The 22,283-nt window shown below is 39.9% G+C and overlaps 1 protein-coding gene across 1 annotated transcript in view; it reads right to left on the minus strand.

The window, feature by feature from the left end:
- Positions 1–10,668: 10,668 nt before the first annotated feature.
- The window catches only part of LOC147427173 (NADH-ubiquinone oxidoreductase), a 51,025-nt gene continuing 39,410 nt past the window's right edge, over positions 10,669–22,283 (minus strand). Inside the window, exon 2 of the mRNA XM_086499077.1 lies at positions 10,669–10,903. The gene's annotated coding sequence lies outside the window, so the exon portion shown is untranslated. The remainder of the gene's footprint in view (positions 10,904–22,283) is intronic.

The following is a 22,283-nucleotide window of genomic DNA, read 5'->3' on the forward strand; positions in this document are numbered from 1 at the left end:
CATTCAAAAAATATCCAACAAGCATTTCATCAGTTGGCCTTTCTTGAGCAGACAACCTTCTCACATATTGGTTAAACTTTTGTGCATAATCCTCAACAAACATTTTCCTTTGTTTCACTTCCCTAAGCTTGGTCAACACATCATGTGGAGTCTTTTCCTTTCTGAACCTGTTCAAAAATGTTGCTTTCACACCATCATAATCAGCAAAATGACCTGCTGGAAAATTACTGAACCATTGTATAGCCTTCCCATCCAAAGTAGCCTCAAACTGGCGCATCTTAGCCTGGGCATCGTACACTCCGGCAAATCCTCTGGCCTGCCATCTTGTCTCATATTGAGATATGTGAAAATCGGGGTCTTCTTTCGACTTTCCCGAGAAGGTCCAGAATTTGACGTGCATATCCTGCCTAGCCACCGCCATATTTGTAGGTCCACCTATTTGTACAGGATTTCCTGCACTGGTACTTCCCAACGGATCAAAAATCAATCTCCTTCTCGCCACTAATGCATGTTGAATAACTGCAATCGCAAACAACCACGAAAATATATCCTGTTTTTCATTCGGTACTTCCTCTTCCCATCTATCACTTAGATAATCCTCTGCGCCATCCAAATCCTCCACAGCAGAAGAGAAAAGCAGACAAGCACAGAAGAAATATCAACCTTGAAAAAGGACAGTATGTCCTACTTAAGTTTGAGAAAGCTAGATTGAAAAAGCGGGTCGAAAAAGGGAAAGTTATTAAACTTTTCCAATTTTACGGCCCTTTCAAAGTTACAAATAAAGTCAACGAAGTAACTTTTAGATTGGATTTGTCTTCTCATTGGCGCATCCATAATGCTTTTCATGTAAATCTCCTCCGACCGTATGTTGGTTCTCCTCCGGTGGATCCTGTACAGGAAGACCCTCAAGAAGTCGAAGAGATTGAGAAAATCCTTCATCCAGAACCAATAATACACCACTCAGAGAGACAACTAAGTCCAGTAGATTACATCAAAAGTATTTTGTCAAGTTCAAAAATTAGACCCCTTTAGATGCAAAGTGGATGACTGAGTCAGATCTTAAATGGGCAATTATGTTGACACTCTATAGCTAAGGTCAGCTGTTTAGAACCAAGAGAGATGTAACAATGTCACGTTTTGTAAATAAATGATTTATTTACTAGAAAATAATTATATATTTAGTTGTGTGCACACCAGAATAGAACTAGTAGTTCTAGAGCCTTAGGTGTGCCTAAATGCGGGCTAGAGCACCTTAGGGAGATAGCAAAAATATACCCTCAAGCCGTAGTGATTGGGAAATTGGGCCTTCAAAAGGGGTAGACACTTGCCTCAAATTTTAAGGCTTAAAAAAATTATGCCTGTTAGTGTGGGCACATGAATGACATGGGGTCCTTAGAACAATGATCCTAAGGCCTAGATTAATTTTAATATATGGCCTTAAGACAAGGCAGTTAAATTAGGTTTAATTATTTATGCCCGGGCCAAATGGCTGGTCAAGTGTGAACAAGTGATGCAAGAGCAATGCCGGTATGGTGGTGTGCTGGGGAGCATTTGATGTTTTCATAAGTAGCATTCTTGTGTTTGGTTGTGAGTGAGTTGCACAATTTATTAATGGCCTAGAAACTTTTAAAAGTTAAAAGTTGAGTTGTTTTTAAGTTTTAAAGTGTGCCACTTGGCACACTTATCCATGCAAGAACTCTCTCTCTCTCTCTCTCTCTCTCTCTCTCTCTCTCTCTCTCTCTCTCTCTCTCTCTCTCTCTCTCTCTCTCTCTCTCCCTCTCTCTCTCTCTCTCTCTCTCCTAGCACCCCCTCTTCCTGTTGGCTACATAAGAGCAACACCTCTCTCACTTGAGAGGTTAGCAGTGCACCTACCCCCCCTAATGTGAGTGTGCTCTACGCAATGGAGCTCTCTATTAGAGCTTGAGAGCAGTCCCTTGTGACTTATGTGGTAGCTCTGAGCTCCCTTATTCTAAAACAACAGCTCTCACAACCATAGCCACTTTCTCTAGAAGTTTTATCGTTAAAAGTTACAGCATACGCTCTCTTTCTTGAGTGTAGTGGTTGTAAATTCTCTTTTTAGCCCCTAAATACCTCTCTTAGTGTGAATTTCAGCACAGCATTCTTAGAATCTCATCCTTCTCTACCTACCCTACGTATACACAAAGTTTGGTGCAATTCCATCACAAAAAAAGCCTCCGTTTTGGCATTGGAACGTGCAAAGGTAATAATTTCAAGTTATGTGCAAAAAATTACAGCAAGCATATGTGTGTGCATTTTGCATGTTTCTTCCTTGTGTTTATCACAAGAAAGACTAGGTATGAAGGTGACCAATTAGCGGAAGATAGACTCTCTTCTCAGAGAGCTTCCAAGGAGGTTTGTGGAAGATAGACTCTCATTTTAGAGAGCTTCCAAAATCTCACAAAAGAGGCAAAAAATCCTCTTAGCAGTAAGAGAGTAGTCCTCTCACTCTATCAGTCAGAAGATGGAAACTACCAGGACGAATGTGAGGTTTGGGCTGACACTATACAGCAAGTTTTTCACGTGCGCGCATGGATGTGCTCCCATGCTTTTTCTTGCTCTCTCCCTCTCTGTGCTAATGTGGCTTGATGAACAAATTGTACAATCAATTCTCAAGGTATGCATGTTTGATTACATGCATGCTTCCATTGTGTGTGTATTTGTAGGGTTGTAACATGTCCACTTGCATCGGTGGATTTTGAACGTTGGACAAATAGAATATCCATGTTTGTCTTTAAGTTGGAGTTATTTGTGCTCCAAATGTTTATGGCACAACAATACAGATACATAGCTATAGACATATTTCTTGATGACCATGAAATCCCACTCGTTGAGAATGATGATACCTTTTTGCAAAATAATTCTTCATCTTGACTTTACCACTACCCATTTATAAGGTCTAAGTATAGCATGGAACTCCTAGAGCAACTGTTGAATAAAGAGGCACGAGAATTTCCACTAAAGTAACACTTTTCCTATACGCCCATCTTTATATTTTTAGATGAACTCATTGTTAATTTCATCAGATTATTTTTATTAGAAGTTGAAATTTTATATGCTATGGGCCTCTAAACAATGATTTATATATTTATTAAGTAGCATAATACTCGCCTTAATTTTTATTCTCGATTTATACTCTTAGCATCTATGCACGAGGATTTACATTAAAGTAAGATTTTTTCTATTTGATCATCTTCATATTTTTAGATAACTCATGGTTCGTTTCATCACATTTTTTTCATCAAAACTTGAAATTTTGTATGCTATGGGTCTCATTGCTATTTGACTTTTTGTGAAGCTGATTAGTAGGTACACTCGAAGGCAATCGGGATCACACAAATTGATTACTTAAGCTAAAGAGTTAACAAAATTTGATATACCATATTATACAGGTGTAAGTCTTCTTCACTCAAACTTACTCAGATTTTGAAGTCAAAATGGTAGAAAATATGCGCACCTTATGCCTTGCCTAGTCCATCGGTCACATGTACACAGATTTGCTGGTTTAGGAGTGTACAAGTTTCATCATGGTGCCTACTCATTGGTCTAGGCAACACCAATCCATATTCGCTTCTTTAGGCAGCCCCAACCATGAATGCATATTTATCAGTTTAGGATATAGATTGGTGGATTGGTGGATTTATGCGTACAATTATAAATGCAAATCTATTGGTTTAGGAAAAATTAGCACATATTTACCAATTTAGGCAATGATATCATAAATATAAATTTACCAGTTTATGTAGCATAAGTGCAAATTATTGATTTAGGCAACACAAGTGTAGATTTTTTGGATAAGGCAGCATGCCCAATTAATGTTGATTTGACAATTGAGGCAACACTAATTACAAAATCATACTGCAATATCTGTCCACCACTGCTACTAGTCTAATTTTTTCAACTTGGGTATGTGATCAAAATGATTTGGATTATTGATACAAAATTATTATTGGTTTATGATGTGATGGCAACACTGTTATGATTTGGATTTGGTATTGATGGATCTTGGATATTGAATGATAACTCTGACCAATTATATCTTGATATATCATGTTATGACACATATTGCTTATTCTAGTAGTATGGGACACTAAAATATGCAGTAAATGGATGACTAAAGACATTGTGATGGTAGCATTTTTATGGAATTGGATTTGTTATTGATGGATCTTGGATATTGAATTGTGACTTTGACCAATGATATCTTGATATATCATGATATGACACATACTGCTCATTCTAGTGGTATGTGACACAAGAATATGTAGTAAATGTATGGCCAAAGGCCATAAGTGAATTATATTCTTTAAGTTTTAAGTGATGTTTTTGATATAGAGCTTTAACCACTATTTGGGACAAGTTATGACTTTATGATAATAATATAGCAGCTCAAGATAGTTTCTTCCTTAACAGAGAAGTATGTAATGGTATTTAGTTCTGGTGCATCAATAGCTATTTGTTGTAGGGATGACACATGGAAAGTATCTTAGACCGTTGGATTATTTAACGATAGATATAAGATGCACTTGGATCTAGTTTATAGAAAGCTCTTTATGGGAAATCATTTTGAGCATTGACTTATATCTATAAATAAATATGTCCAAGAGGGAAATGCTCAATTTTGCATGGTAAGAGATTGTATCCAATGCTCCTTGTCTCTCTTCTCCTCCAAAGATAAGTTCCCACACTCACACCTAAGGGCTCGAACCCTTTTCTTCAAATTTGTTGTTTCCACAACAAATCCTAAAAAGGTTTAAACCCTCTTCTGCTCCAAGCTAAGGATTTCTTTCTACGAGCAAGGCTTCTAGCTCCTTGGGCAAAGACCCGACCTCCACAATTGGCAAAGCACCAAATTTTTTTCAAAAGAGCATTTCAAAAAAGAACTTCAAGAGAGAGCTAAGGAAAGGCTTGAACAAGGCCCTTCAAGAATCTAACTTCAAAGGAAAATTCAAGGCTTCTTCAAGAACTCAAAGAAAAGGGAAATCACTCTCTCTCTCTCTCTCTCTCTCTCTCTCTCTCTCTCTCTCTCTTTCTATCTCTGTAAAATAGAAATCTTAAAAATCTTTGCATCCAAGGAATAACATTTGAGATGTATGCTATCATTTTATTTTCCATGGATGATGTCATTATAGTGCTCTTGTAAAGGGGTAGACATTGACATTGGCACACTGCCAATCGTTAAGACCCCTCTATTTCACTATGGGAAACAAAGTGGTTGAGATAATCAAAAGGGATTCCATACGTGGGAGACAAAGCAGAAGAATTAGTTATGGGATGTTGACAAGACTAGGACAAATGACCATCCACTTCAGCACTTTCATTAGAGCTCCAAATGCAATGCACATGCCACAGACAAATAAGTGCTTGGAATAATTATCACTTCTCTACATGATAATTATGTGCACTTCATAGATGACTGCACCACAGCACTTCAAGCATGGGCAATCCTAAAATAAAATTTTGGTGCTAAGCAAAAGTCTCAAAGTAAAATAAGCGTGAAGAAAACCTTTGCAAGCTCACTATGCTTCAAGGGGAGGACATTCTAGCTAGTAAATATATGAATAATAAGCATAATCATGCATCTCACTTACATTGTCATATCCCATAATTAGATAAGTAGTTGTGCTTTTGAGTGCTCTACCTGAGAACTTTGACAACACAGTCACAGTTTTAGAGCAAAAGGATCTCACACTTTCACTGCAACAAGTCATAAGTGAAATTCATGAAGAAGAAAACAAGCAAACAAAGAGGACTACATCAAATGGATGAGCATACCTTGCATCATCATCATCTATGCCAAAAAATAAAAAGAAGTGATACAATTGTGGCAAGTCTAAACACTTTCCAAGGATTGCTACAAGAACAAGTATTTTAGCAATTGTGGCATCAAAGACCATCCACCATCAAAGTGTCATAGTAGTAGCAATAACAAGGATAAAGGTAGAGTCAGGATTGCAGAGGACAAGGATGAAGACAAAGACAAGGAAGAGGAGATTTGTCTCCATGTTTGTGCTACACCTGACCCTTATAGTGATTACAGTGATTTGTTGTAGAGGATATGGATGGTCTTTAGCCTACTCGATGAGTCTCTAGTGATTCTTTGTTTAAGGAGAGGATACTTCAATATATATATCATGATGAGACTACTTGGCTTTACACTTTGTGCATTGCGTAATTGCTATCTCTCTTCATTCATGATAAATGATACTCTAATTGCTATCTCTCTTCATTCATGATAAATGCTACTCTAATTAGGCCCCCATAACCTAACATTTCACAAAGTCATTAAACAACACATAAACACCACGAATAGACCAAAAATAGGAAAATTCAATGAGAAACGAGACACAATGTGATGGAGTCCCTTCTTAGATGCATTGGCCCCTAAAGTAGGCTCGCCTTGCAATACTTTTTTTTATTATGCAAGTAGTATTGGCAAGTGTGAGCTTGAGTGCTTTGGGCCACCTCCTAGCCACATATTTTAGGCACTTGACCCACAATAAGAAGCCACTTTACAATATTCTCTAGAAGTTTCTAAAAAGCATTGAAAGTCAAAATTCTAATAACAAACACTCCAAAAGCTTCTCCACCATAATATCTACCATGTCAACAACATTTGTATGATCTACCACATTAGCATGCATTCTACTTATCTTTGGTCTATGCTTGCATCAATCATGGGTTCTAGAGCTAAACATTTGGCATGAGAAAAAAGGCTTCAGTGCAGCACAGACGAACGCCCATAGGATGCCAAAATACCAACACTCAAGAGTGTGTGTAAGTGAGTGTATGCAATTGTAGTAACCAAAAGTACTAATGAGTGCTCCCAAGCTTCCCCTAATCTTCAATACAGCATAAAAATATAAAGTGGTTAATCAATTACCCTGCTAGTCCCAACCAGTAAGAAATTAGTGTTAAATTAGCATGTGCAAGTGAACAATTTGTGCAAACTAGCACTAAATTATGGCAAAATTGGGAATATTCTCAATCAATTTGGGGGAAAATCAACCATTATCTTTATTTAGTGCATCTAATGCTTCCACCTAAGCTCACTCAAATGAGCCAAAAAAAAGCCCACAGTTGCCATGCATGTCGAGCAAAGTATATTTCTAGCATACCTTAACTAACAATCTCATCATGATTTGTTTTTCAAATCCAACATCATGGATAATACCATAATAACGTGGAATCATAGGTTATTGTATCGAGAGGGAAGACCTCGCTTTGCATCCTTTATTTGAAAACCAAAGCTTCCTAACCTAGTCCTTGGTAATTCCATCTTGCAACCAATGCATTCCAATAGGCCACATCTTGAACAAGAAGCTTGTCAAAAAGTTTGTGCCTCAAAAGTACACCACACTTGTGCCCACCAAAAGCACTTCTATTTCCTTAGAGCTTCAAAGGAAAGTTGATGAAAGTTTCTTGAGATTTCCTACCTGGGGAAAATCTACCACTTATAATGATGGGAAGACTTTAGCCAAGGTGAACGGCCCTAGGATTTTGAAAATATGTGGATAGACAAACTCTTTTTTAATGGTTTTTAAACTTGCATTGGTCCATGATCTGTCATTAGCTTGTTTTCTTTTTAACATTAAAAACCCTCTCCATCTGCATCACTCAGTACAAGCAATCACTTATATTGTAAGTATAAAACAAAATTTTGTTAAGAATTACAAAATTGTCTGCACCAAAAGTTCATAAGGCTCAGCCAAGGCTTTTTTTTTAAATATCAAGCTTTTTCGAGCATTAGGTAGCGAGGCATCTAAAGGTCTTTCGAAGTACACGACAAATATTTCTATTAGCCAAGAATGTACTTTTACATAAAGATCAATGAGGGAGATTGTTGCATAAAAGCTAACTTGCTACAGTCGTTGAGAATCCTTGATATCAAGTGCAAAGGGTTTCAAATTTTGGTCGCCCTTTTTTCTCAGAAACAAAATAATCTATGTTGCCCATAAGTTAGCCATTCATGGTAGTGGCCACAGTGACAAAACCCAAAATAATTTGTTGAACATAGTTCTCTCATGGGACACTCGAGTGTCTAAGCAACCTGAAAAGTAGCAATTTGAAAATATGTTTTTAAGACACTTGTATTCATGGTTTGGGTGTAATTTCTTCTACAAAGTTCTCCTTTCGTAATTCAACAACATTTATGATTTTTTATAGCATGAAAATCTTCACAAAGAATATATACCCAATTGCATTGAAGTTTTAAGCCTTCCAATAACAAGGATTGAGACTAGGCATTATTTGAAATTGTTTGGTAGGGAGTTATTCAATGTTGTTAAGTGAGGGATCTAAAGAGTTTAAGGACACATATGCATTGATCTTTCAAGATCCTCTTTCGGGTCTAACTTGACCATTTTGTTGGCAATCTCATCTTTCAACATAATTTGCAGCTTTTTCATGACCCTATGAATGTTGCAATTTTTGTACACCATATGATGTTTTCCAACAAGGAGGTTTCAAACTTATGGTGCTTTTTGTTTTTTGATTGAATTTCTTATGTAGAGAATCATCATGCCTCCTTTTATAGATTGTTTTCTAAAATTTGATCGGTAAGAAGATTGAATCCCTTTATGTATATTTCTTTAATTTTTGTGTTGTGGCCACCTCCACTTAGGATAGTATTTACACATAGCTTTAATCACAAAATCTTTGTACCTCCATTGAGTTTCTCGAAGAAAATAAATTAAATTTTCTCATCAACGCCACAAACAACACTTAAGTTAGGTTATGGTACGAGACTAGCACTACAGCTAACAAATTACTTGAAGGTGTTACGAAAAAACGAATGATATTCTTGACCATATCAAAATCACGTTAAAGAAAAATGATGTGAGTTTGATATTATTGTGCCTACCAAGGAACATGTACGGAATCAACAGACTTGATACTTGACATGGTGCCTATGATGAGTACAATCAAGTGAAAGGGTCAACCTACAAGATTCATTCTGTAGGAGTGTGCTTCTGCTTTGAAATCTCAATCTTCCCAGTGCACTAATGAGGAGACAAATAATTCTTAAGGGAAGAGATAATCCTGTAGGAGGTGAAGGCCTCACTTGCGAGGACGACCACCACCAGTAGAGAGCCCATGAGGCTAGGCCTGGACAATGTCACCTTGAGGTCGTGAGGTCAAGTGGTATGCTACACAAAGTCTTACAATTGGATGCCTATGTCCCACAAACTTTCCCAGCCAGGGTGGCATTGCTAGATGGTGATTATTGCCGAGATTCTTTTGCTTGTAATTTGAATCCACTAAGGAGCTATACCAAATTCTAGACCAACTATTTTCCGCCGGACAAAAAATTAGGTCCAACAGACATGGAAGGTATCGTGCTGGCACAAGGCAAAATTAAGTCCCAGCACAAGCTCTCAATTAACCACCTCTATCACGGAAATCACGGAAATCGGACCTACCTTTTCCTGAGCCAAGTTAAATGTAACTACTGTCAGGTGACAATTGGCTAACCATGCCTCTACAATGTTTTTGGGCTCGTCTACATGCGACTAAATCTGATTAATCACTCCCAGCTTTATCAATCAAAGGGAGACAGTTTACCATACCAATCAAAAATTGAGAGCAGTCATATCTTTGAATCTGACATTATTTGATGACAAGTTTTATCACTCCCAGCTTTGACAATGAAAGGGAGACAGTCTACCATACCAATCAAAAATTGATCCCTCTCACTCGATCAATCACGAAAAGTCCCACATTTAATGTCGACAACTATGGTCCTGCCAATTCACAGGCTGACTTTTTCTATTCTACATCCTAGAGATCTTACATGTGCTTCATTGCCTTTCAGCATGCTTTTCACTGAAAGAAATATACTTTGGGTCCAAAATTTTTAAAAAAAGTAAAATTTTAGCGGAAAAGATGTTCTCAAATCCTATATTGGCTCATAGGATCATAATCACAATTGGCCATCCAAATTTTACAGCACTGACAGTTGAGAAGGCTCAAAAATGGAAATCAATACTTACATTAGATGACACCAATTAGATGCATTTGCAAAAGAAGACCCTAGGGGTGTATATCTCTTGCTCTGTGCACATATTAGATGACTACAATGCCGTCAATTTCAAATACGAGGCGTGTTTTAAGAGGCTACACGTAAATCTCGAACACAAAGAAAGGCAACTTCTTTGAACCAATTCACCATATTAACTTTTTTCCTTTCAAAAATTACGACCATCTTCTTGACATACCATCTCGCTAATTGTTGAATTATTTTGTAAACACAATGCATGTAGGAAAATGGTGGTTGTGACATGAGAAGCTAAACGAGGATACTTGAAAAACAAGGGCTCGCCAACTGATGAAAACTGAACTACATAGAAAGTCGAACTTGTTTGGGACTCTTGAATCTAGAACCTTCAGTGCATCTTCTCTTCAAGCTTCATTGGTATTAATGAAGACTACGCAAAACACCGGTTGCTCACTTCCAAAGAAGATACTCTCCTTTAGCTTATAAGACTGTTTCCTCTTATTTAAGAATTCCCTGTGTCATGAGTACAAAGATCACAGGGCAACGCAGCAGCTTTGACTTTGCAGAGGATTGAACAATAAATTAAGACGGACATCCTCCACTCTAATCGGTGTTCAAAAGCGTCTAACCACACGTGCTAAACACAACATACATCAGAAAACCTCCAATACTGATTCTTAAGAGCTAAAATCCAAAAGAAAGCTTTTGTACAGACTTCCAGCATGTTGAAGATACTCAAATGTAGGACGGCACTTCAAGAGCAAAAAAACCTGAAACATTATCCATTGCTAGAAACAACAACACAACCGGGAGAGTTCTATGAATACTCAAGACTGTCGATTAGATCTGGTGACTTATGCTGATGGAAACCACTGCAGATAACTTTACCTGCAACAACCAAAAATATGAAATCATACAAAAGTAGAAAGAGGTTCTCCTTAATCTCAAAAACATGTCACATACTTATGTGAGCAATTAAATTATAACAGCATACTTTCAGACCTACAATTTGCAGCAAACTGTGCTGGACACATTAAATGATATACCTTCATAAGTTCAGAATAGTCTGAACTCACGAATTATAAGAGGGAATAAAGCACTCATAAAACTATAAACGCAAGGGACACAAGAAAAGAAAAGAAAAACAAAAACAAACAAACTAACTAACTAAATCACTTTGTTTGCTACGAAACAAAACTAGATAAAACAAAACAATATTAACTTAAAAATGTTCTTAGAAAAGGCAACTTACTTGGCTTAAAACAAGTACTCAACTTTAAGCAAAAAAAGGATAAGACATCTTAATAACTTAATCTTAGAAATCAAACTTCACGCAACAACTTCTAACGGAGCACATTCTTAAGTCCTCACGTAAGCTAAATACGAAATTGAAAAATGAATACTACTACAAACCTACGAAGAGCAAAGACCAAACTTGACAATATGTGATCTCAACTTCGCTGCTTGTCCAAACAGGAAGAATAAGATTATCACCTTTATCATTCATATCTTGGACAACAGCTATGACATCCCTACTCACGTCGTCAGTGCCCAAGAGTAAGTGCAGGTTTATATAGAGGTCATTCATGCTTTGAACGCTCTACAAAACCAACGAGCTGGGTTTCTATCACCCTCCGGAGGTGATGGACATACTCCACCATGATAAAGGCTAGCATTTGTCAAGCTATAGTAAAAATAGTAGAAGCGCTAAAGATCAAAACAATAACATAAGGTGTTATTAAGTCAAACAATAAGTGGGCTTTTTAGCTCCCTACTTCTATTGAGTTTACTACTGATTATCTTGAACATTCGAAAGGAAGAAACATTAAAAATAAACTTACTACGATGCAAAAATGAACGAACGTTTTTCATGATTCTTTTGAATGAGTATCCTTTTTCAACTAGTAAAGAAATAAGATGGCAAGATTGAACAACAAAAGTAGATTTACTAGAACAAAGACGAGAAAATATAAATAGTTGAGAGCAAATGACACCGTACTTAGCTAAAAGAGAAACGGTCAAAGAAATGTGAGACATACGGATGATTTTTAGACTGGCCTATTCTGGTTCAAGGCGCTTATCATAGATATCTACTTCTAATCCCAAGGGAGTCTGAAAAATCTTAAGGTCTAAAAAGGCACAACAATCACTATTTGTGGTACAGTTAAGTTCACAAGACTCCTTGGGATAAATTCCTCCGCCTACAGAACTCGAATTCAAGTACATAAAATCTTGAAAAGAAGGAACGTCAGGGACAAAAAGATTATCTACAAAGCGTCTTACATTGCATAACTTGTGCAAAAATATTGGGCAAGTGTTAGCAAGGACAAGACGCTCCATAAAATCAAACTCATAAGTAAAAAGATAGAAATTAGCAAGAAAAACAGCACAATTAGTGCCCATAGGGATACCAATTGTTTGCTTGAAAAGAGAGTCGCCGATGGTTATATATAAATTGTCAAAAGAAAATATAACCAAGATATAATGTCAATGTTATCTACAATCCTGGTGAATCTCTTTCTTCCTTTGTCTACATCTACATTCTTATTTTTCAGCCATAAGAAGTCAAAGTTCAAGGGTGACTTTTCTACTAGCAATGCCTTGTACCTATCCTTCTCAAGCTTGTACGCAAAAACTTTTGAAATAAGAGACTTGACTCTAAATTTAAGGTCCTCCAAATTTAGCTTCGTGTATGAGATGGAAAATAGAAGCGTTATCAGGCTGGCCATTTTGACTTAAAGGTAAAAGGTAGGAAGCATGTATATTTGTATGTAAGGATGGATGGATGGATGGATGCACAAATTATGTATGTATGCATGCATGATATTCTTTTGGATGGACACATGTAAGTACATATGTGTATACATTCATAATTTTTTGAACTTCTGCACATCTTTATCTATATATTTATGTTTCTAAATCTTAAACATCTACATGTATGCATACGTGTGTAAGGTGCAGCGGAAGTGAATGTTGTGTATACATTCATAATTTTTTGGACTTCTGCACATCTTTATCTGTATATTTATGTTTCTAAATCTTAAACATCTACATGTATGCATACGTGTGTAAGGTGCAACGGAAGTGAATGTTGAACTTTGCTCAAGATAAGTGCTCCGAACTGTGCTCAAGGTTCCTTGTTCTTAGGGAAGGGAGAGCCTTCCGTGCTTTACTGAGAGAGTGCAAGTGATCACAAACAAAGTGAATAGACACTGTGCATGAAGGTGAGAGCTGCGAGGTTCGGGACTTCTTTTGTGATGTTTGACTGCTGAAAACTAAAAACACTTGGTGATCTTGTCACGATGGAATTGCAAAACGCTGAGGCTGATCTGCAAACCAAAAATGCTAGGCTGAATTTTGCTTCCTGCGGGATGGAAAACTGCTATAGGAATCAATTGTCTTCTGGGGAATCTGCTAACGCTAGGGCTGATGTGTTGTCTATTGTCACCAGGAATCTGCGAGTGCAAAAACGCTGGCTGATCTGATGCAAAAACGCTAGGCCTTTTGGTGAGAGAAAACGCTACAGTTGTCGCGGGGGAGGGGGGGAGGGTGTCTTGCTGAGAAGTTGCCTGATGAACACCAGGTTCCTGCTGCCTCTTCTGCTAGAAAGTGCTAGCACTAGGTTTCTTATGTACTTGCCTATCAAAATTGCCCTACCTAGTTCCCAACAAAAGTCACTTAAAAATATTAAGTGAAAAATGTAAAAATTGGGAAAATAGGTCTATGCACTGTAAAAATGCTCCTGATGGATTCTGATGGAAATCTGATGATCATGCTGTGTGCAACCAGAGGAAATGCATCTAATCTAAGTGCCTGGACATGCACGATTTGCGAACAGACTCACAAAAGTGCCAGAACACTTCCTAAGCTAACTAAATTGAACCCCTGTCATGAAGTAGCTTGTCCACGTACACATAGGGTTAGATGTGCACGTGACAACGTGCCTGCATACATGTATGTCTGTATGCACACATTCATGCATGTATGAAGTGCACATCATGAGAGGCCTCTAGACCATGAACCCAAAGTGACAAAACGGGAATGGGATCTGTCAGCCAAAGTGAGGGTGTGGGTCCTATCAACCAACAACATGAAGACAGGAGTCCCCTCTCGAATAGGCAACCACTCCATGGATAGAACTCTTGCAACTTGAGAGTGTCACTCCAACCATCGACTGAGTACACTCCTCTTCCATAATGTTTTTGTTTCCACCGACGCTTGCGCCACACATTTCTTCTCTCAACCAAGCAAGATCGCACGAAGAAACTCTGATGAAGAGGACACGTAAATAATACGATGAGCCATACTTCCCAATCTTCATCATCATGGCTTTGAAATATGGAGACCTCTTTTAATTTCAAGGAGAGAAAGCACGTCGAGAATCTACGAGATAGCAGCATGGTTACCAAAGTTACTACATGAGGCACTGAATTTACTGCATCACACCATGACCATGTATGCACCGTGCGGCACGGACATCCTCCTTCAACTTGAACCGGCTTGGGATGTAATAGGTGTTGGGGTATAGGCACCTGTGCCTTGCCCGGCCGCCCAGAGTCTGGGCGCCCACTGACTTGTATACCTTATACATAGTATAAGTGTATAGGGGGCTACTCACTCATTGAGTCTCCCCACCCATATCTGTGTGTCGTGTGTCTCCTTCTCTCTCTCACTCTCCATTTGTGGTGCTCTCCGATCCCCTTCAATTGGTATCAAAGCGACATGTGTGAGAGAGTAGATGGACGGCTTCGCGATGAACTCGTCGGCTATGGCGGAGAGGTCACAGATTTGAGCAAAGAAATAGAGGAGGCTTGTGGACAGCCATACAAAGGCTTACAGGAGAGCTCTCAGGAGCTTCCTAGTGCTCACAGATCAGTCCACAGTTCCTCTACAGATCAGCCCACTGTGTACAGTATCTTCCCTCTTCTCGGCAAGCTTTGCAACGGCTACATCGGCGACAGATTGGAGCTTGGAGCTTCCATAGACATGGAAGCATTGTGAGATTGATACATTCTACTCACGCATCGAGGTGGGAAGTGAGTTTGAGCCTTTCTATGAGCTCAAAGAAGCACAGAAGAAAGTCGTTCAGTTTTTGGCAGTTTGACAGCAGTCTACTGTTTTGCTCATAACTTGAGCTACAAAGCTCCGATTCCAAAACTTTTTGGTTCAAAACGGAGCTGGCTTCAAGCTCTACGACTTTGTAGAAGGAATCGTTTTCTGATTCGCAGTGCAGGTGGGTCTGAAATTAAAAACACAAAGACTGTCTTTCAGGACAGTTTTGGGCTCTGTTGTTTTCTTTGCTGCAGACAGCTTACCCGTGCACACTGCAGGTAGCAGGCACATATGAGGTGTTACAAGATCGCATTTGACTCCCAGGTACAGGTTGAGTCTAGTACTCCCACAGGTGTTGTCAGTTGCAGTTGAGTGGTTCTTCTGCAGTGTTGTGGCTTACATACATGGTCTTTGAGCGGGTAATGCTCTATGTATGCTTATGTGGTGAGCAGTAGATCTTGTGAGCAAGTGCAGAGGTTGGTTGTGGATGACATGTATGGTCACCTGTGGTACTCTTTGTGAGCATTTGTTGGACACAAGTTTGCAGAGCTTATGCATGTATGTTGAGTGTAGTTTGATGCGCATTGATTGCTCATTGTATTGAGCTTGCAGGACAATGGTTATTTTGTGTTGATAGCCATTGTGCATCGAAACTCTCGCGAAATTTTCCCAGGAGTTTTATGCGCATCATTTATGCGATCTAGGTAGAGATTGCGGGTTGCACTCAGCATTTGCGTACGGTGTTCTTTGCAGATGGGAGATTTGTGCGTGTGTATGCATCGATACCGCACAGTGTGGGCTTGGTGATTAGCTCACAGTTTGAACAGGCGTACAATTATCTTGGAACACTCACAGGAGTGAATATTGTGATGTATGCTTGTGTGGCTACGAGCTAGGTAGCCGGATTCGAGTCATATTGACTTGTGATTTTGTGCAAAGTTTTGCACGGTTATTGGTGCAATTTTGCATCAGGTTTTGAGCCATATTTGCAGACTTTTGTTGATGCGATTCGAGCCAGTTTAGGGCTGATTTGGTTGACATTTGCTACTTATTGTTGGTTGCTCTTTTGGGAGCATTATGGCTGATTTTTCATTTGACTTCCAGCGTTATGGTCTGACACAGTTTGATGGTGCAGATTTTGTTGCTTGGAAGGAGCATATGCTTGTTGCATTGGCGGATTTGGGATAGGATAAACCCTTGCGTGGTTTATCGGCGAAGCCCAAGTCTATGCGTGATGATGATTGGCAGGATCTTGATGAGTTAGCCATGTCTACGATTCATTTGTATCTGGTTGAGTCTGTTTACTGGCAAGTCTCGAGGGAGACTACAACTCATGCTTAATGACAGAGTTTACATGCTATGTACGCGACATCCATGTCTACAGGGGAGTCTAGTCCCACTTCTATGTCCATGGGAGAGATTGGTCCCACACGCAAGTCTCGACGGCATAGAGACTTGACATGTTGGCATTGTGGACATAGAGGGCACATTAGGCGTCGATGTTTCAGGCATTTGAGACAACGGAGGCGACAGATACGTGATGCAGATTTGGGCATGGCAGATGCTAGTGAGATCAGTACGGTGGTTACTGAGTATGCTTGTGACGGCGATGTCACATTTACATCTAGCTTGTCTTCAGACGATCTTATGTCTACGGATTGCATATCAGATTGCACATTGTCTTCACATTGGTTACTAGATTCAGATGCTACTTTCCATGTCACATCGCATCGTGAGTGGTTTAGCACGTTTTCTAGTGGAGTGTGCACATGGCTGATGGTGTTGTGTATGACATTGAGGATGCAGGAGACGTATGTTTGTCCTTGCCCAGTGGTATGAGATTTATCCTACGTCATGTGCGTTATGTGCCAGATCTGAGACGGGATTTGATCTCAGTCAGACAGTTACGGAATAGTGGATGTCGGGTATCGCTGCTTGAGCGATCTTTTGCGTTGCATTTGGGTTTGCTAGTGATTGCGAGAGGTGCTAGAGTTGGCACATGGTACCCATTACACGTAGTATTGGTGCGAGATGGTCGAGTCTCAATCTTGTTACAGCCATGCAGAGAGCGAGAGACCCGAACAATCTCTTTTGCTCATGGGTTGCAGGGTGCATTGCATGGAGTGCAGAGTAGTGAGCTCGTTGTGCACACAGTTGGGGCACGACTTGAGCAGTCACACAGAGAGATGACAGAGTGAGACATGCATGCTTTGCTACTGACTGAGCAAAGCAGAGAGTCAGCTGTGCGAGATACTTCTATGCAGGATAGACAGGTAGAGCGGTCTTCCTCTAGTGAGTCACGACAGGAGGACGTTGTGCACGAGTCTATGCATAAGGAGTTAGAGCATGAGAGCTCTAGTGAGTCACAGCAGATTGAGTGGTCATGTTTGCAGTGGATGATTGCAGAGGAGACTGAGATGTCAGCGATTATACAATCATTCCTTTATATGCTCGACAGTGAGCATGGTGATATAGTTGTGCAAGATATGTCTTCCAGCAGACACCTAGAGCAGCTGGTTTGCTCTAAGGTTGCACGACAGGTTGATGCGTCTTTTGCGGACTGCCAGGAGATACATGTGGCAAACACGCCTTGTCAGTCAGAGATGCCTATTGCCAAGGATATATATGTTGATGCATGCTCCGTAGAGCTAGCAGGGCCCGCTAGCATTGCATCGGCATTCGGTGGTCTCATGTATGAGATGTTGATTTTGAGACCGGATATCGCAGCTACAGTGGGAGCATTTGCAGTTGGGGTTGTCAGTCGTTTGTTGACTCATGATGGTATAGAGCACGAGGGAGATATGCAGGTATTGCGTACATACTTGCAGTATGTGTGTGGTACGTCTGGTGGTGTATGGACTTACACGGGAGCAGGACAGCCGGATGCACACGATCACAGCCAGCCAGTGGGCATCGGTTGAGAGCGATTTTCTCTCGCCTTTTGTAGTCTTTAGACTAGGTTCCCTTGCTTAAAGGCACAGTCGCCTTTAAGTGGGAGGTTGTTGGGGTATAGGAGTCTGTGCCTTGCCCGGCCGCCCAGAGTCTGGGCGCCCACTGACTTGTATACCTTATACATAGCATAAGTGTATACGGGGCTGCTCACTCATTGAGTCTCCCCACCCATATCTGTGTGTCGTGTGTCTCCTTCTCTCTCTCACTCTCCCTCTGTGGTGCTCTCCGATCCCCTTCAATAGGCTTGGACACTCCAAGCGAGAAATCAATAGCAACACACGAACAAAAACTGCAAATAACTGAACTAAACTTGAATAGAGAGAGAGAGAGAGAGAGAGAAGAGGAGAGTCGACACGAACGGCGAAGTTCCGTCCCTAGATGCACTAGCCCCAAAGACACGCGCCCCATCCGGTATTGCTTTACTATTGTTTTGCCAAGGTACAGCTCCCCAAGGGTCGAGCTCTCTGAGACTCTGCATCTAGATGCTCAGAGAGAGTTGCCCCTAAGGGCTCTTAAAACAGTACAAGGATGCCCAAAAACAGAGAGCCCAAAGCACTACATCCAAAAGCTCTTCTCCCAAAAGCATGGCGCGAGTCCGCCAGCGCAAAACGCGGAAATCCATACAATAGTGCCACGTGGCAAATCTACGGAATTTACGGAGATTTTAGTCAACCCCCACGCTTTTGCTTTATAGGGTTTAGGCCCATCAACCGGTGCTCCATAAGATTGTCCTCTCGGCCAATCTTTTAAGTTTGGCATGCCACATCTCTTGAAAGAATTGTAATCGCCCTCAATTACGCCTGCAAAAACACACGAAGGCCAAAAACTTTCTTCAGTAGACACTGACTCTATGTACCCATGCACTAGATTACACACATACAATACTTGCACAAAGACATCAATCACTGATCAATCACATTTCAGTCGAGGGTCCAAGATACAAATCATGATCATTGTAACATATTTAGCAATCACATCCAGATCGTGTTGATCTTTTCACGGATGTCTTGATCTACTAAATCTTGTCACTATCAGATTCATATCCTTTCTCCCATCTCAAGCACATCATGCCCATGACCATCCCCACAAGACAGTACATTCACAAAGCATGCAGTTCATAACCTTTCTCACATCTCAAGCACACCATGCCCATGACCATCCCCACAAGACCGTACATTCATAGAGCATGCAGTCCACAAATCAAACACTTAGTTCACACTGAACACCGAGGTTCAATTATTCAATCTAGTCATCTCATCTAGTCCAAAACTCACAATGCACCTAGATCTCTATGTAGCTATCTCATCCTTCCACATTGTTGATGCACTCACAACAACCTCTAATCATCTTATCCAAATAGAAATCTCGATGCTCTAGAATCAAATCATTTAGCCATCACATCCAGGTCTTGTTGATCTCTAACAGATGTCTAGATGCACTAACGTCATCAAATCATTCGTCAAACAAAATGATGCAGACATTTCATCTTTCTCTACATTACTCTAACAATAGACACATGAAAGAGCACATGTAATCATTTCAATCTAGGAAATTTTTAATTCAATGTACATTCCAATTTTCCACCTATACCAAGATAGGAGTGTCTTGAATCCTAGGAGGATTAGCACCAACAAGTTGTGAGCCCATTCGCAGGACCTGCACATCCGGACGAATCCATTAGATTAGGTTTTCCAGTTTTGGAACCCTCTTGCATAAATGGATTGTACAAACGTTTTGACAATGTTGTTATAGTACAGTGGGCAGTTGGCATGACGTGCATGTAGTTTTAGGTTAGAGGAAACCAACGAGCCATTCCCCGCCGATTCCCCTGTGAGCAGATGTGCGACAATTTCACCCCAAAACCTAGCCTTGGTCAAGTTTATTGATAAGTCAATTTTATTGATTTATTTTATAAACTTTGACAGAGGTTTTGCCCTTCCTAAGCCTTAAAAAGTTCTTAAGCCTAATTTTCCACTATAAAGGGCGCAACCAGGCCAACGTTTTGCAAAACATGCAGTTAGAGCAAGATAGCCCTAGCATTTTCAGCAAACCAGCCCTGACGTTTTTGCATCCTAACAGCAAATCAGCCCAATGCCATCATCTAGCAACACATCAGACCAGCGTTTTCAGATTTTAGCCCTTTTCCTCGCCAGATCTGGCTTGGATCTGTCACCGCTAGCCTCTCCGTTGTAACCCGGTACTTCGACAACCCATTGAGCCTCTTCTCGGCCATTCCCTCGCCACATCAAGTGCTCCCATTGCTGCCCATCATCGGCATTATGAAGATCTGCATTTTCAGTCCTGCTTTACGCGAGAAATTAGCCAGATCTGCGTTTTTGCAGCAAGCTTTCAGCCCTTGTTTCCTCTCACATCGCGAGCACAAATCAGCCCCAGACCATGAAGCCTCAAAACTCGGAAAGCAACCTCTCGGAAGAAAACTCTATGTAGAGAACCTTCTCTTCCAATCCTACAATAGGAACGAGGTGTTCTCAGGTTTCTTCTCGTAGATCAGCCCCGTCTTTCATCTCTATGGGCTGAAAAACAGAGAAAAATAACTTCTTGTCACGACGGAAACAATCTTCAAATGTACTTCTTCATGATGGAATTCTTCTACTCGGTCATGGCGACATCCGGTACACTTGGGACAGCCAAAGTAGTTCTTGGTAACTTCTTCATTGCTGAAATCTGCAGCAGCATCATGTGGGCTTTGACGCCTTCTGCTCTCGTGTACTTCTTCAAGATGGAATTCTTCTACTCGGTCATGGCGACATCTAGTACACTTGGGACAGCCAAAGGAGTCCTTGGTAACATCTTCATAGCTGAAATCTGCAGCAGCATCACGTGAGCTTTGACGCCTTCTGCTTCTATGTCCAAAAGTGAGAGAGGATTGCTTTTATAGCTCTTGGCAACTGGTAGAAATAGAGGGAAGCTGGGTCGCTATACTACATAAAGGGAAGAGAGAGAGAGAGAGAGAGAGAGAGAGAGAGAGAGAGATTGCTTTTTCCTGCCGAAAAGAGAGAGGGGATCGATTTCTCTTTTTCTGTTGAAAAGAGAGAGAGGGGGTCGATTTCTATATGCTAGAATAGAGTCAAGCACCCAACTTGTTGCCTGCTTTTTATATATACCTTCATAAGTTTAGAATAGTCTGAACTCAAGAATTACAAGAGGGGATAAAGCACTCATAAAACTATAAAAGCAAGGGACACAAGAAAAGAAAAGAAAAAACAAAAACAAACAAACTAAATCGCTTTGTTTGCTACAAAACAAAAATAGATAAAACAAAACATTATTAACTTAAAAAAAAATTTAGAGAAGACATGCTAAAATAAGATGACGCAACTTACTTGGCTTAAAACAAGTACTCAACATTAAGCAAAAAAGGATAAGACATCTTAAAAACTTAATCCTAGAAATCAAACTTCACACAACAACTTCTAAAGGAACACATTCTTAAGTCCTCAGGTAAGCTAAATACGAAATTGAAAAATGAATACTACTACAAACCTACGAAGAGCAAAGAACCAAACTTGACAATATGTGATCTCAACTTCGTTGCTTGTCCAAACAAGAAGAATAAGATTATCACCTTTATCATGCATAGCTTGGACAACAGCTAACATCCCTACTCACGTCGTCAGTGCCCAAGAGTAGGTGCAGGTTTATATAGAGGTCATTCATGCTTTGAACGTACTCTACAAAACCAACGAGCTGAGTTTCTATCACCCTCCGGAGGTGATGAGCATACTCAGCCATGATAAAGGCTAGCATTTGTCAAGCTATAGTAAAAATAGTAGAAGCACTAAAGATCAAAACAATAACATAAGGTGTTATTAAGTCAAACAATAAGTGGGCTTTTTAGCTCCCCACTTCTATTGAATTTACTACTGATTATCTTGAACATTCGAAAGGAAGAAACATTAAAAATAAACTTACTACGATGCAAAAACGAACGAACGTTTTTCATGATTCTTTTGAATGAGTATTCTTTTTCAACTAGTAAAGAAATAAGATGGCAAGATTGAACAACAAAAGCAGATTTACTAGAACAAAGACGAGAAAATATAAATAGTTGAGAGCAAATGACACCGTACTTAGCTAAAAGAGAAACGTTCGAAGAAATGTGAGGCATACGGATGATTTTTAGATTGGCATATTCTGGTTCAAGGCGCTTATCATAGATATCTACTTCTAATCCCAAGGGAGTCTGAAAAATCTTAAGGTCTAAAAAAGCACAACAATCACTATTTGTGGTACAGTTAAGTTC

The sequence above is a fragment of the Adiantum capillus-veneris genome, chromosome 24, assembly GCF_014529385.1.
Source record: "Adiantum capillus-veneris isolate H3 chromosome 24, ASM1452938v2, whole genome shotgun sequence".
NCBI classification, from domain to species: Eukaryota; Viridiplantae; Streptophyta; class Polypodiopsida; order Polypodiales; family Pteridaceae; genus Adiantum; species Adiantum capillus-veneris.